The 13,267-nt window shown below is 39.9% G+C and overlaps 1 non-coding gene and 3 pseudogenes across 1 annotated transcript; 3 read left to right on the top strand and 1 right to left on the bottom strand.

The window, feature by feature from the left end:
- Window positions 1-3,894: 3,894 nt before the first annotated feature.
- LOC111740582 lies at window positions 3,895-4,013 on the top strand. The gene has a single exon (XR_002780653.1). It is a non-coding gene; the product is annotated as a 5S ribosomal RNA (ribosomal RNA).
- A 3,707-nt stretch (window positions 4,014-7,720) lies between these two features.
- Window positions 7,721-7,838, bottom strand: LOC111740554 (annotated as a pseudogene).
- Window positions 7,839-11,626: 3,788 nt separating this feature from the next.
- On the top strand, window positions 11,627-11,745 carry LOC111740552 (annotated as a pseudogene).
- Window positions 11,746-12,910: 1,165 nt separating this feature from the next.
- LOC111740556 lies at window positions 12,911-13,029 on the top strand (annotated as a pseudogene).
- Window positions 13,030-13,267: the final 238 nt, after the last annotated feature.

The following is a 13,267-nucleotide window of genomic DNA, read 5'->3' as shown; positions in this document are numbered from 1 at the left end:
GGCTAAAGCTATAATCTTCTCTTCAACCTACTAATTAGTAACTCCAGTCCTACAAAGAGCAAATGTCTAGCTCTCACAGAGGGACTGGGCTACTGTGTGCTAACCTAAAGGCTATCTCCTTCAGACAGCCAGGCCTCAGTCCCCTGGTAAGAAAAACAGATTAATCTGTTCCTGCTTTTCCCTCCTCCTCCCTGCTCACTCCTAGGGAACCTTCCACAACAGAAGGTTTTAGCGGCTGTTGCTAGGCAAACATGCCCGTTTTCCTTGTTTAGGTAAAGCAAGCAACCCAACTTCCATTACAACCTAGCAACCTAGATAATGTAATTTCTTAAAACTATTAATAGTTGTACCTCAGTTGGTAAAGCCCCTTCAAGTTTCCCTTTAAAAAAATATGGTTTTTAAGTTAAATTTATTTCATCAGTACTTCAGTCAAACGTAAAAAAATGGAGGAGCTTCCCAAAATTCATTTTAATTTTATAATTAAACAAAGATTTGGCAGGAAAAGGAGAAGAGCAGCTTTGAAGAAAAACACTAAAGTGTTAACAATAAAAACATCTATGAGAAGCGTTTATATTCTTTAAACTCTCCACTTAGGCTAAAGGTATAAGATACAGAGAATGGTTTATCCCTTGAGACTGAGTGAGTCTACTTACAAGAAAGATAACATGGTTATTCGGTGAGAAAAAACGGATATTCCGGATTTTATTCCTGAATTCCGTAAGAATTTTAGCTAGTAAATTAAGCTTTTTTCCCCAATTTTGCTGTTCAAAAGTTTTTGCTATGTTATTGTTGTATAATAGTAACATTTTTCAGGGTGTTGAGAATTAATATAAACGAGATTAAATAAGACTATGTTGAAATTTAAATTATACATATTTTCACTCCTAAACTCTTAAAATTGTACATTTGTTTATATCCAGTGAAATTTGAATTAGTGCAGTCAAACAGTGTTTGAGAAGTACCTTGAGCTGAGGTAACACTTAAAGAATGAATTACTGAAGAAGAAACAGCTTAAATGTTTTATAGTCACTTACTCTTAGGAATCATGTGGCTTTAACACAATTTAAACTATTTATTTTTATTTTATATTTTATTATTTAATTCTGATACAGAACGCCTAGAAATTTAGACTCTGCCTCATCGTCTGCCATTGATACTCTATGAAAATTAAATGAGTCATTTCACGTAAAAGACTTAGAACAGAGCATGGCATATAGGAAGTATTGAAATTTTTCTAAAATCCATTTTCTGTATATGTCATTATAGTCTTTAGTTTCTTGATCAAATAAAGATGACACGTCATCAAATACATTTTGCTCTTAGCACGAACTCTAAAATAATATTAATCCTATTTTTTAGGTCACACACAAATTAGAATAGTGCAAGATGAATTTTTTCAGTGTATTTTTTGATATGCCTGTACTATGTTGTTCCTTATTTATTTATTTTTTTATGTTTGAGAATAACTCCTGCTTTTTCGGTTATGCTGAGTGATTTTTAAGCTACTACGTGCTTAAAAATTGCTCTGGAATGTGTATTTGTCAACCTAAAGCATTATTTATCCTACTAAGGCTAGAAAGGACCTTAGATACCAATCTACTTATCTCAACAAATGAGACAGAGACTCACAAAGGTTGGATAGACCACATATCTACCCAACTCCTTGTTAATAAACAGCATGTTATTGAAGAGAGGATTAGAGAGTTGTAAGGGCTGGGATGGGAGGAAAAATTTCAAATGAATGAGTCATATGTCCCTGCCTTTAAAAAATTTAACAATATAGTAGGAGGAATACAATAAGACATGCATGTCAACACCGAGAGTATAAAGTAGCCTGGTGATTATCGCATAGAAGCTACAAAGTTCTATGTAAGTTAAAAGGAAGACAGTGGGAATCTTCATTCTAATGTCGCAGAACCTACCTTTTGTCAGGCGGCAATATTATGTATGATATTAGATGTGTACCCACAGGTATAGAAGTAGGGTGGGTAGGACTGAGGAAGGATAAGGAATGGGAAATTGGAGATGTGAGAACAGAGTTTGGATTAACTGAAAAATCCGGTTAAAGTGCAGCTGGGACCTGACAACTCTTCAGTGGAAATGGTTTAGGTAGTGGGAGGGGGAATGACATCCTCAGACATAAACACATGCACAAAGTAGGGGGTACTGGAACTGAGTCATTTGAATTTTCTGAGCTGCTTTAGGGAAAATAGGGTGGAGGCCAACTGAGTCCTCTCCATCTTTCCATCCTTACTCTCCCCACACATAGATTCTTTATAATCTACTTCCTCCCCAAGTCCACACTCCTATTACCAGCGTTCATTGAGATTAATCTCTAGAAGATAAATAAGAAATAGAGGAAGATGTCCTAAGAAATTACACTAAGGAAATGTGAGGAAACCAAGAGTCTCCGATCTACCCTTCATCACTAGAGTCTAGTTCCAAACCAGGCCGAAGTCAGCATCTGCAGACTAGGCCTAAGGGGTTGCCTCAAATTCAGGGCAACAATCCAAAGTAATCTTGGCAGATGTCACCCAAGTAAGTTTTGGGATTTCTGCAACTGAGTCCCTATAGATTGATATCTAAAGAGCGAAATAAAATGATCTTTCTAAGTCCTACCTGAAATTGCTTCTGAGCTGACCTACCTCCCACGAAGGCCTCCAGCCCAATATTGAACGTGTCTGAACTTTACAGACCTCCTGAGACTAGCCCAGGGGGATGGCGAACAGCACCTCTTCACTAAAGAGATGTCAAACAACTTTCCACAAAGAGGCCTGTTTTAGGCACTACTTCAAACAGTGTCCTAAGAGGAAGGAGCTCCACTTTTCAGTGGGCAAAACTCAGTGGGATATTGTTGGTTTTCATTCTTGTGTTAGTTTGCTGGGGCTGCCATGAATACCACAGACTGGATGAATTAAACAACAGAAATTTTCTCACAGTTTCCTGGAGACTAGAAGTCCAATATCAAGGTGTAGGCAAGTTAGGTTTCTTCCAAGGCCTCTTTCCTTGGCTTATGGAGGCCATCTTCTGCCTCTCATCACATGGTCTCTACTCTGTCTGTGTCCTCTCGTAAGGACACCAGGTATGTTGGGTCAGGCCTTTCCCATATGACCTCATTTTACCTTAATTACTTACTTAAAGGACCTACCTCCAAATAGTCACATTCTGAGGTACTGGGGGTTAGGACTATAACACAAATTTGGGCGGGGGGGGGGGGGGGGAGGGAAGGAATGGACACAATTCAGTCCATAATAATAATAATAATAATAATAATAATAATAATAAATGCTTACTTTAAGAATCTTATGCTTATGAATAAAAGGCACCCTTGTGAAGGTACAATTTTAAATCTGGTTAAATCTGAAGCTTTTACTAATTACTCTTTGTATCATAAAATATCAATACTTTAGGGGTATAATCAGCAACAATAAATAGTATACTAGAATAAAAAACTGATTACCAAAATTATCTGAGTCACACCAGGAGATATTAGAAAACACATACCAGAACAAACGGGAATAGATTTAAGATTAGTATGAAAGGATTAACATTCATATAGCTAATGACTTGAACCTCATTTAGAGCTCAATCTTGTCTAAATAAGCAATTATAGATATATTGTGATCAAATGTGTTTTGTAACCAAATGATATCCTCTCACACAAATGTATGTTCATTCTCTTTTGGGCAATATTAGGTTTATCACGTCATTAGTAACTGGTTAAGAAAATGTTGGACATTGATGTGTAAATCATTCAGAAAAAAACCAGAATCTGAAAGTGTGTTTTGAGCAAGATAGAGAGGAAATATCTTTTTGCTTGATACCTTACTTCCTAGGATCTTTCGAGTTCTCATGACTTCCCTAGAGATTAGGGATTAAAAATGGTGGGTCATAGTCTACGGCCATGCCACCCTGTACATGCCCGACCTCGTCTGATCTCGGAAGCTAAGCAGGGTTGGGCCTGGTTAGTACTTGGATGGGAGACCACCTAGGAAGACCAAGTGCTGTAGGCTTAATTAAAAAAAAAAAAAAAAGCTAAAAAAAATGGCGGGTCACAAACCAGATAGAAAGACATCCCTGTGGTAGACCCCTCATTGAACGTGAACATTCAGCTTCACGCAGCTCCATGAGTTTATTTCCCCTTTAACCTCTGTATTTGAATAAAGTCTTACTCGAATGTTCGAATGTCCAGGCTTTTCTCAGCTGTGTTACTTTCTGTAGCCATACACAGGCCGGTTGTTCTCATGCAGGCCAGTGTAGCATCCGCAATGGGACATACCCTGCTGAGGAAAAGCAAATCTCAGGGGAGAAGAATCCGATGCCTTCTCTACCTGCTTACTTGTCCTCTGTTGTCAGTCTTGGACAGGAAGAAAGACAGTACAAACCCAAGCTCTACCACTTACTAGCTGTGTGAGTCTCTACGAGTTAAACTTAGAAAGCTTCAATTTCCTGTACTATAAGGATTGTGAAATGTATCTAGGATGGTTGTTATAGAGATTAAATGAAAAAAATACATGTAGATCAAGTACAATGTCTGGCATCTATCAGACATTCAATGAATGAGTTATTAAAATTATACTAGGTACTGTGTGCTATGTTAGGTTGGTGATTCTTAGTTTTGCTGTGAACTTTTAAAAACTATGTATCTCCAGCTCTGACGCTAGAGATTCTGATTTGGGGTGTTGGTACGGGGCCAGGGATCTTTATTTTTTGTAGATTTTACAGGCAATCACATCCTATCATCTGTGGTAAGAACCACTGAGGCAGACCAACGGTCAGCAAGTTTTTTTTGGTAAATGGCCAAATAATAAATATTTTAGGCATTGTGGGCCATATAGTCTCTGTCACAACTACTCAACTCTGCCATTGTAGCAGGAAAACAGTCACAGGCAATAAGTAAACAAATGAACGTGACTGTGTTTCAATAAAACTTTATTTGCCAAAAACAGACAAAAATAGATGGTGAGCTGGGCTTGACTCCAGACTGTTGTTCGCCAACCATGTTTTATATGAAGAGACATTATATTTGCTATAGCCAGGGAAAATATTTTATTATTATGTTCGACAGGAGTATTAAAAGCCTTACAAGTAATGAGCAATGTTTGGTGTTAAACACAATTAATTAAATAGACGGAGCTCCTGCCTTCCAAGGAATTTAGCAATCTAAAACAACAACAGGACAGACATAATATTTATAAGCATTTCTGAATGAGTAATTGCCATATATATACAGATGATCCTACAAGACTAAATGCGAAACTGAGTTCAGAGGTGGGCAGATTTTCCTAATACTCTTGATATACAAATGTCAGATAAGATAAAATATTAGCACAAAGGCTCATTCAGGAGCCGGTATAAAGAGAACAGTGCCCCCAACTGGCTCCTCCTTTTCAGCAAGAGGCTGTAAAGGAGCATCCTTTAAAAGGAGTCATTTAATTCGGACTTCCCGGTTCTCCACATGGCTGAATTTGCCTTCTCTCATTGTAATTTCTTCGTTAAAATACATTACTGTCTGATTTATCGTCAGGTTGTGGACTGTGTTATGGTTGCAGTTTAATGACACCTGTGACCATTTTCTTATTTAACCTAGAACAAAGAAAAACATTTCCCTTTCTCAACAGGAATACTAGCAAACTTAGAAGAAAAGCCAGCGGATCAATGTGTATGTGTGTGTGTGTGTGTGTGTGTGTGTGTGTGTGTGTGTGTGTGTGTCCATGTGCCTGTGTGTATGGTTATGTTTAAATCAAGTGATTGATAATTTAGTAACCTATTGCCTGAAATTGCAGAAATGATGCAATAGTAGCTGTTGGATAGGGCAAAAATTCTCTTCTATCTCCTCATATCCCTGAAAAATGGCCATATAATAATGAATATTTATAATTTTTGCCTGTCCAGCATCTTACTCTCTCCTCCTTACACTGTTTGGGAATTTTCCGTTTGTGAATTTGTGCGAGTGGCAGGATCTCTTCTCCCACGACAGGGACCAGAAAGTCCAGATACTCGCTTTGTGCCTTCCGCCTCCTGCCCCAACACTACACCAACCCTAGACTGAGGGAAAGTGATCTAAGTTTCTTGGTAGACTGCATCCTCTTACTTGAGACTTTGAATCCAGAGTGAGTTACACAGAAGTAAGTAGAATTTATTCCACTTGCATCTGTGGTACCAGAGTCTGATGGGACAGTGGCAGCAATCCCTGGTGTGATGTCAGGCATCCACTGGTAGTGGCAGTGGTACCCTTACCAGGCCGTTTCCAGACTGACGTTAGCTGTGATTCTGGCTATTTAGCTTCCATCAGTTCCCTTCCTTACCATCCAAACTGCAAGTCCCTCAGTGTTCTTCCAGAAAATTCCTTTTCTTCTTAAGTTAGCTAGGGTGCAGAAATAATATATTTTCTCATTTCTTATATATTTTCCCTTTACTCTATATTTTTTCTTTCTTTGGGACTCGATTTTTATGACCCGTCATTAGAGTCTCAAAACTTAAGAATATATCTATATCTATGTCACTGAAGTGAAAGTGTCTTAAGTTACATTTCCTTTTGTGAACTCAGTTCACTGATTATACTCAAATAATAAGCACTCCTCCTAAGCTTTTGATTTAATTTTTTTTATTCGTTCTGCCAAGAACGTTTAATGTCTGCATTAAAAATGAATATTGCACAGATTTCTCAAGGGGGGAAAGCTCCAGATAAATCTCTCTTGGGCTGAGAATTATTACAAATGCAAAGTGCTTTTTACTTTTTTCTTGAATTCCTTTTGCTAATGAGAATCTTCCTAATCAAGGATTTCATTTGGGGCAATCAAAGCCCTCCTTGCTAAAATGACATGGAAACAGGATTCTTTTTAAAGCTTTTTTGCAAAAATATTTCAACTACCACACTGAGGTGTTCATTTATGGTTCTTTTCTGCAGTGATTTGTAACCTCGTTTTTGCAATATCTATTCCAGCCTCAAACGTCCTCAAATGATGATATATAAATATTCTCAACCAAACAGAACAAAATTATTTTGCATCCACTTTTCACGAACAATCACAATAAATATTTGATAACCTGTTATATGCCAGTCACTATGCCGTGGCGGTGTAGTATTGAATAAGACAGGCAGAATCTCTTCCTTGGGAGAGCTTACAGGTTAGCAGGAAAGATAGAATACTTATAAATAGTTAGATAACCACATGTCTGAAGGCCAAAGTACAAGGCATATTTGATAGTGAGAACTGACCTAATCTGAGATGAACAGAGAGGAGGCTTCCTCAAGAAAGTGACATTTAGGCTGAAAGCTACAAGATGGGGAGAAATTCGCTAGGCAAAGAGAGAGAAAAATGTTTCAGGCAGGGAGAACAGCACATGCCCAATACACGGAGAGAGGAAGAAGTGTGATGTTTTTAAGGAACTAACAGAAATCCAGTTTGGATGAAATAAGTACAGAGATTCAGAGGCACCCAAGCAAAGAAGCTGCAGAGGTAGGCAGGTGGGCAATGAAACCCAAAGTGGGATTTTGAATTTTACTTGAAGACAGATTTTTGCCAGGTAAATTATAGAATATCAAATTAAATTTATATTGCAGATATATATTTATCCATGAAACTTATATTTCAGATAAACGACAATATTTGAGTATACGTATGTCTCAACTATTGAGTAAAACATATGCTGAAAAAAATGATCTGTTGCTTATATAAAATTCAAGTTTAACTGGGCATCCCGTATTTTTTTTTAACGCCTACAGCACCTGGTATTCCTAGGTGGTCTCCTTCCAAGTACTAACCAGGCCCGACCCTGCTTAGCTTCCGAGATCAGACGAGATCCGGCATGTTCAGGGTGGCATGGCCGTAGACTAGGCATCTTGTATTTTTATTTGCTAAATCTGTCTGAAAGGCTAAAGAGAGACATAGTTAAATTTGCTTGTTGAAAGAGGTCAGAAAGGCTAAGGAGAGACATAGTTAAATTTGCTTGTTGAAAGATTACTCTCTGATTATAGAGTGGAAAATGTATTGGAGGCAGAGTAAAAGTACATGAGACCTTGGTCAGTCTCTCTTTCTAGAAACCTTCTCTTCCTCTGCCTTCTTATAAAATCTCACCTGGTTTTTCTCTTATCTCTCCGCTCACTACTTCAGATAGGTTCACCTCTTCTATTAGACATTAACTTAAAAGCTGATGTTTTCAGACTAGCTACACACAATGCTTGCAAGGATGTGGACCAAGTAGTACTCTCATGGGTTCTTAGTGAGGATTTGAAATGCTTTGGAAAAAGGTTTGTCAGTTTCTTATAAACATCTGTGATCTGGCCATCCCACTCGTGGGTATGTAGTCGAAAGAATTGAAAGCAGAATCTTGAAGAAGTATTTGCACACCCATGTTCACTGCAGCATTGTTCACAATAGACAAGATGGAAAGCAACCTAAATGTCCACCTACTGATGATTGGATCAAGAAAAGGTGATCTATACACACAATAGAATATTATTCAACCTTAAAAAGGAAGGAAATCCTGTCTTATACTGCAACACAAATGAACCTGGAGGACATTATGCTAAGTGAAATCAGCCAGCCACAAAAGGACAAATACTGTGTGTTCCACTTACATGAAGCATCTAGAGTCATCACATTCATGGAAACACAGAGTGGATGGTGATTCCCAGGCAGGGGAGCGGGGAAATTTGGGAGGGTTTAATGGGTGCAGAGTTTCAGTTTTGCCAGATGAAAAAGTTCCAAGGATCTGTTCCACAACAATGGGAATGTAGTGAACACCACTGAACTAACTAAACACTTAGAAATGGTTAAGGTGTGAATTTGTGTTTTTACAACACCTTGAAAAAAGATACTATTATAGAAGGATTCAAAAATCCTGTCATCAAGGGAGTTTCTCGATTCCTCGAGCAGCTTTTGCAGATTGTAAATTGGATTTGCCTCGTCACGTGATCTCAAAAGAACTCAGACTTAATTCAGAAATATATTTCATTTAGAGGCACGTTTGCAAGCAAATCTATAAATATCATTTTGCTTTTTCAGATTAGATCGGTAGGTAGGAGTTTGGGGTGTGTACGTGTGTGTGTGTGTGTGTGTGTGTGTGTGTGTGTGTGTGTGTGTGTGTTTAACATGAATGATCACTGAAGAGTATTTATGAGAACATAATGGGTGAGTGGTTCAGCCCCAGACAGTGCGTAGGGTGAATTCTCTTGCTATGCCTGTGACCGTGTTGGATTATTTAGGCGGGGAGAGATGTGTTCTCTCTGCTTCTCTTGGGACTATCTGCCTCCCTTTGATGGCATCATTCTCTTCTGCAGCAAAAAGGATAGGGAGGATGTGGCCGGTAGTCCCAGGGCAAATTCTTACAGTTCATAATGCAAAAGCAAGAAGCCTCTTTCCTCCCCACATCCTCGGCACCATGGGCAGGAAAGTCCCAGAGAGGAAGGAATTGGCCCAAACTGTGGCATGTGCCCACACTTGTGGTTGGGAAAATGAGGACCTTGCTTAGAAACTTCACCAAGACCACATGGAATCAGAAGCAGAGGGCTAGGCAGATAAACCCATGCTATACTGTTTTTAAAAATCATATGCTTACCACACCTAGCCTTTTAGGTAAGATGTATGAAAACTCATTTTGAGATAATTCAATAAATGACAACAAATATAACAATAGCAACCAATATTAATGGGGTGCTTACTGTGTCAGGCATTGTTCTAAATATACTGATTTATTTAATTCTTACGACAGACTTCTAAATGGGTATTGTTATCATAATCTCTCTTTTACAAATGAGGAAATGGAGGAAAGGGAAAGATCAAGTTGCTTGCCCTGAGGTCACTCATCAAAAAAGTGGTAAAACTGGGAGTTGAATCTTGACAGCCAGCTCTAGAATCTGGACTCTTAAGCTGGGCCACCAAACCCACCCAATACACTTGGCTCTGAGAAAACATATTTTCAGCTATTCTCAGTAGAGATTTTGGAATCAAACCAAAAGATCAGTTTGGTTTTGAACCTTCATAAGATGTTGAAGACTCAGAAATAGTTGTCGAAGGTTGGAGGTGAATTTTTAAAGAATTCTATAAAAGTGTTCCAAAGGATATATTGGATACAGTGTATTTCAGTCTCCTAGGAGAATGTCTATGATCTTGCACATTCTTGTGTATTAACTAAGAGCTTACTTGTATTACGAATAACTTTACCTACTGAAAGATTGAAGACAGTCTCCTTATACGACTAAGAGCAAGCGTCAAACCAACCTTCAGTTAAGTCAGAAACTCTGGTTCAAAAGGAGGCAGATGTGGAGCATTTCTTGAGATCCTGTGAAGCCTCTGGAGACCTTTTTCCCTCAGGTTTATGGGATAACTGCCATATCTACGTTTCTCCTTACAAGACTGACAAACTACTGCTTCGGCTTTCTCTACCCATCCTCAATGACCTCAGGAAAAAAGCCCAGAGGGCCTTTTTGTTTTTAAGGAATTACTGTCAATTGCTATGGGGTAACATTTGTGGTCAAAAGAAACTGATGAAAATGGGGAAGTAAATATTCACAAACTTTAAACAAGTTCTTTAAATTATTCCTCATATTTTACCAAAATGAGTCAACAGACTGGGGCTAAACTAATTTGATCATAGTCCTACCTGGGACTTGCATGATTATTATTCATCGAAGACTTATTTGAAGCATTGTATGTATGGTAGCGTCTCATGACATTCTTGTGAAGTAGAAATAAGGTGCAATTAGCATCTTATTTCATGAGGAAACTTAGGCACCGGAGGGTAACTTAGTAAATAACAGAATCATGCTTCACATCGAGGCCACCTATCTTTAAAGTCTACCTTCTTGACCATTCATTGTACTGTAAGGCTCCTCTGGTGTAACCCAAATTAGGACAGATGGTTGACAAGCAGAAGTGTGTAGCAGTCCGGGGGACGAAGTTGGGAGCATGGCTTTGGAGCTGGCTGCTCTGGTAGGCCCTCTTTGGCGGAATAATTGACAGGATCACCACCGACCTGTTCCTCAGGTTTTTTTATAAACTGAGTTTTCTCAGTTGCTTAAAGGTGAGGAGTGTCTTGAAGGCAATTCGCACTGACCAAACTCATAAGACACTAATACACAGCCACAATGTCCTGTGATCTAATCCTTTCTAGTGTCTGGAATCTCTTCCTCTCTCTGTGGGACTCATTTTTCCTGATATCGGGGCATCTGGAAAACCAGAAAGAGAATAGAATCGTAGCAAGGGAAGTCGAAAACTGGAGGGGTGACATTTCCATTAGGCTGCGGACGTGGCTGACGAAGCATTCCTGTCCCGTGCCAGAGCACACGGCCGATGGCTCCTGTTGCCAGATGTGATGTCTTCCTCCATAGGTCAGGGGCTGGAGGGACATGTCTCGCATTTGTCTTAGTGGCTCTCTGGATGTTTGAAAATAAAAATCTCACGCACATTCAGGCAACAGAGGTGGAATGTAAGTGGCAGAGGCAGAATTCTCACTCAGCTTCGGTTCCAAAACCAGGGCTTCTCACGGGCCCCACCATCGTGGTTGCAAAGGAAGACAGCAGAGCCCACGGTTGTGATCGGCCAATCAGGCAAACATCTACTGTGTTCCTTTTAAGTGCTTCACTCTGTGCCATGAAAAAATGTGCATCAAAAACAGTCCTGTCTACAGCCATGCCACCCTGAACGCGCCGGATCTCGTCTGATCTCAGAAGCTAAGCCGGGTCGGGCTTGGTTAGTACTTGGATGGGAGACCACCGAGGAAGACCAGGTGCTGTAGCCGTCAAAAATAAAAAATAAAAAAAAGAGAACAGTCCTTGTCCTCCAGGAGGTTACGACCTCATCGTATAGTTAAGAACAACATTAAACCTCATATTTTACCAAAATGAGTCAACAGACTGGGGCTAAACTAATTTGATCATAGTCCTACCTGGGACTTGCATGATTATTATTCATCAAAGACTTATTTGAAGCATTGTATGTATGGTAGCGTCTCATGACATTCTTGTGAAGTAGAAATAAGGTGCAATTAGCATCTTATTTCATGAGGAAACTTAGGCACCGGAGGGTAACTTAGTAAATAACAGAATCATGCTTCACATCGAGGCCACCTATCTTTAAAGTCTACCTTCTTGACCATTCATTGTACTGTAAGGCTCCTCTGGTGTAACCCAAATTAGGACAGATGGTTAACAAGCAGAAGTGTGTAGCAGTCCGGGGGACGAAGTTGGGAGCATGGCTTTGGAGCTGGCTGCTCTGGTAGGCCCTCTTTGGCGGAATAATTGACAGGATCACCACCGACCTGTTCCTCAGGTTTTTTTATAAACTGAGTTTTCTCAGTTGCTTAAAGGTGAGGAGTGTCTTGAAGGCAATTCGCACTGACCAAACTCATAAGACACTAATACACAGCCACAATGTCCTGTGATCTAATCCTTTCTAGTGTCTGGAATCTCTTCCTCTCTCTGTGGGACTCATTTTTCCTGATATCGGGGCATCTGGAAAACCAGAAAGAGAATAGAATCGTAGCAAGGGAAGTCGAAAACTTGAGGGGTGACATTTCCATTAGGCTGCGGACGTGGCTGACGAAGCATTCCTGTCCCGTGCCAGAGCACACGGCCGATGGCTCCTGTTGCCAGATGTGACGTCTTCCTCCACAGGTCAGGGGCTGGAGGGACATGTCTCGCATTTGTCTTAGTGGCTCTCTGGATGTTTGAAAATAAAAATCTCACGCACATTCAGGCAACAGAGGTGGAATGTAAGTGGCAGAGGCAGAATTCTCACTCAGCTTCGGTTCCAAAACCAGGGCTTCTCACGGGCCCCACCATCGTGGTTGCAAAGGAAGACAGCAGAGCCCACGGTTGTGATCGGCCAATCAGGCAAACATCTACTGTGTTCCTTTTAAGTGCTTCACTCTGTGCCATGAAAAAATGTGCATCAAAAACAGTCCTGTCTACAGCCATGCCACCCTGAACGCGTCGGATCTCATCTGATCTCAGAAGCTAAGCCGGGTCGGGCTTGGTTAGTACTTGGATGGGAGACCACCGAGGAAGACCAGGTGCTGTAGCCGTCAAAAATAAAAAATAAAAAAAAGAGAACAGTCCTTGTCCTCCAGGAGGTTACGACCTCATCGTATAGTTAAGAACAACATTAAAGTTCATGGCACATACTCTAGGTGCCCAGATACCAAAAAGGTCAGAAAAAGGGAAAGATGGCTGTGAGCTGGCACAGGCAGGGAAAGCTTTAAAACTGATTGGAGTTCAGATATGATGAGTTCGGTGTACAAGGTGAGAATGTCAACGTCTAGC

The sequence above is a fragment of the Pteropus vampyrus genome, unplaced genomic scaffold, assembly GCF_000151845.1.
Source record: "Pteropus vampyrus isolate Shadow unplaced genomic scaffold, Pvam_2.0 Scaffold65, whole genome shotgun sequence".
NCBI lineage: Eukaryota > Metazoa > Chordata > Mammalia > Chiroptera > Pteropodidae > Pteropus > Pteropus vampyrus.
The sequence above is the reverse complement of the archived record's forward strand: the minus strand, read 5'-3'. Positions and strand labels throughout refer to the sequence as shown.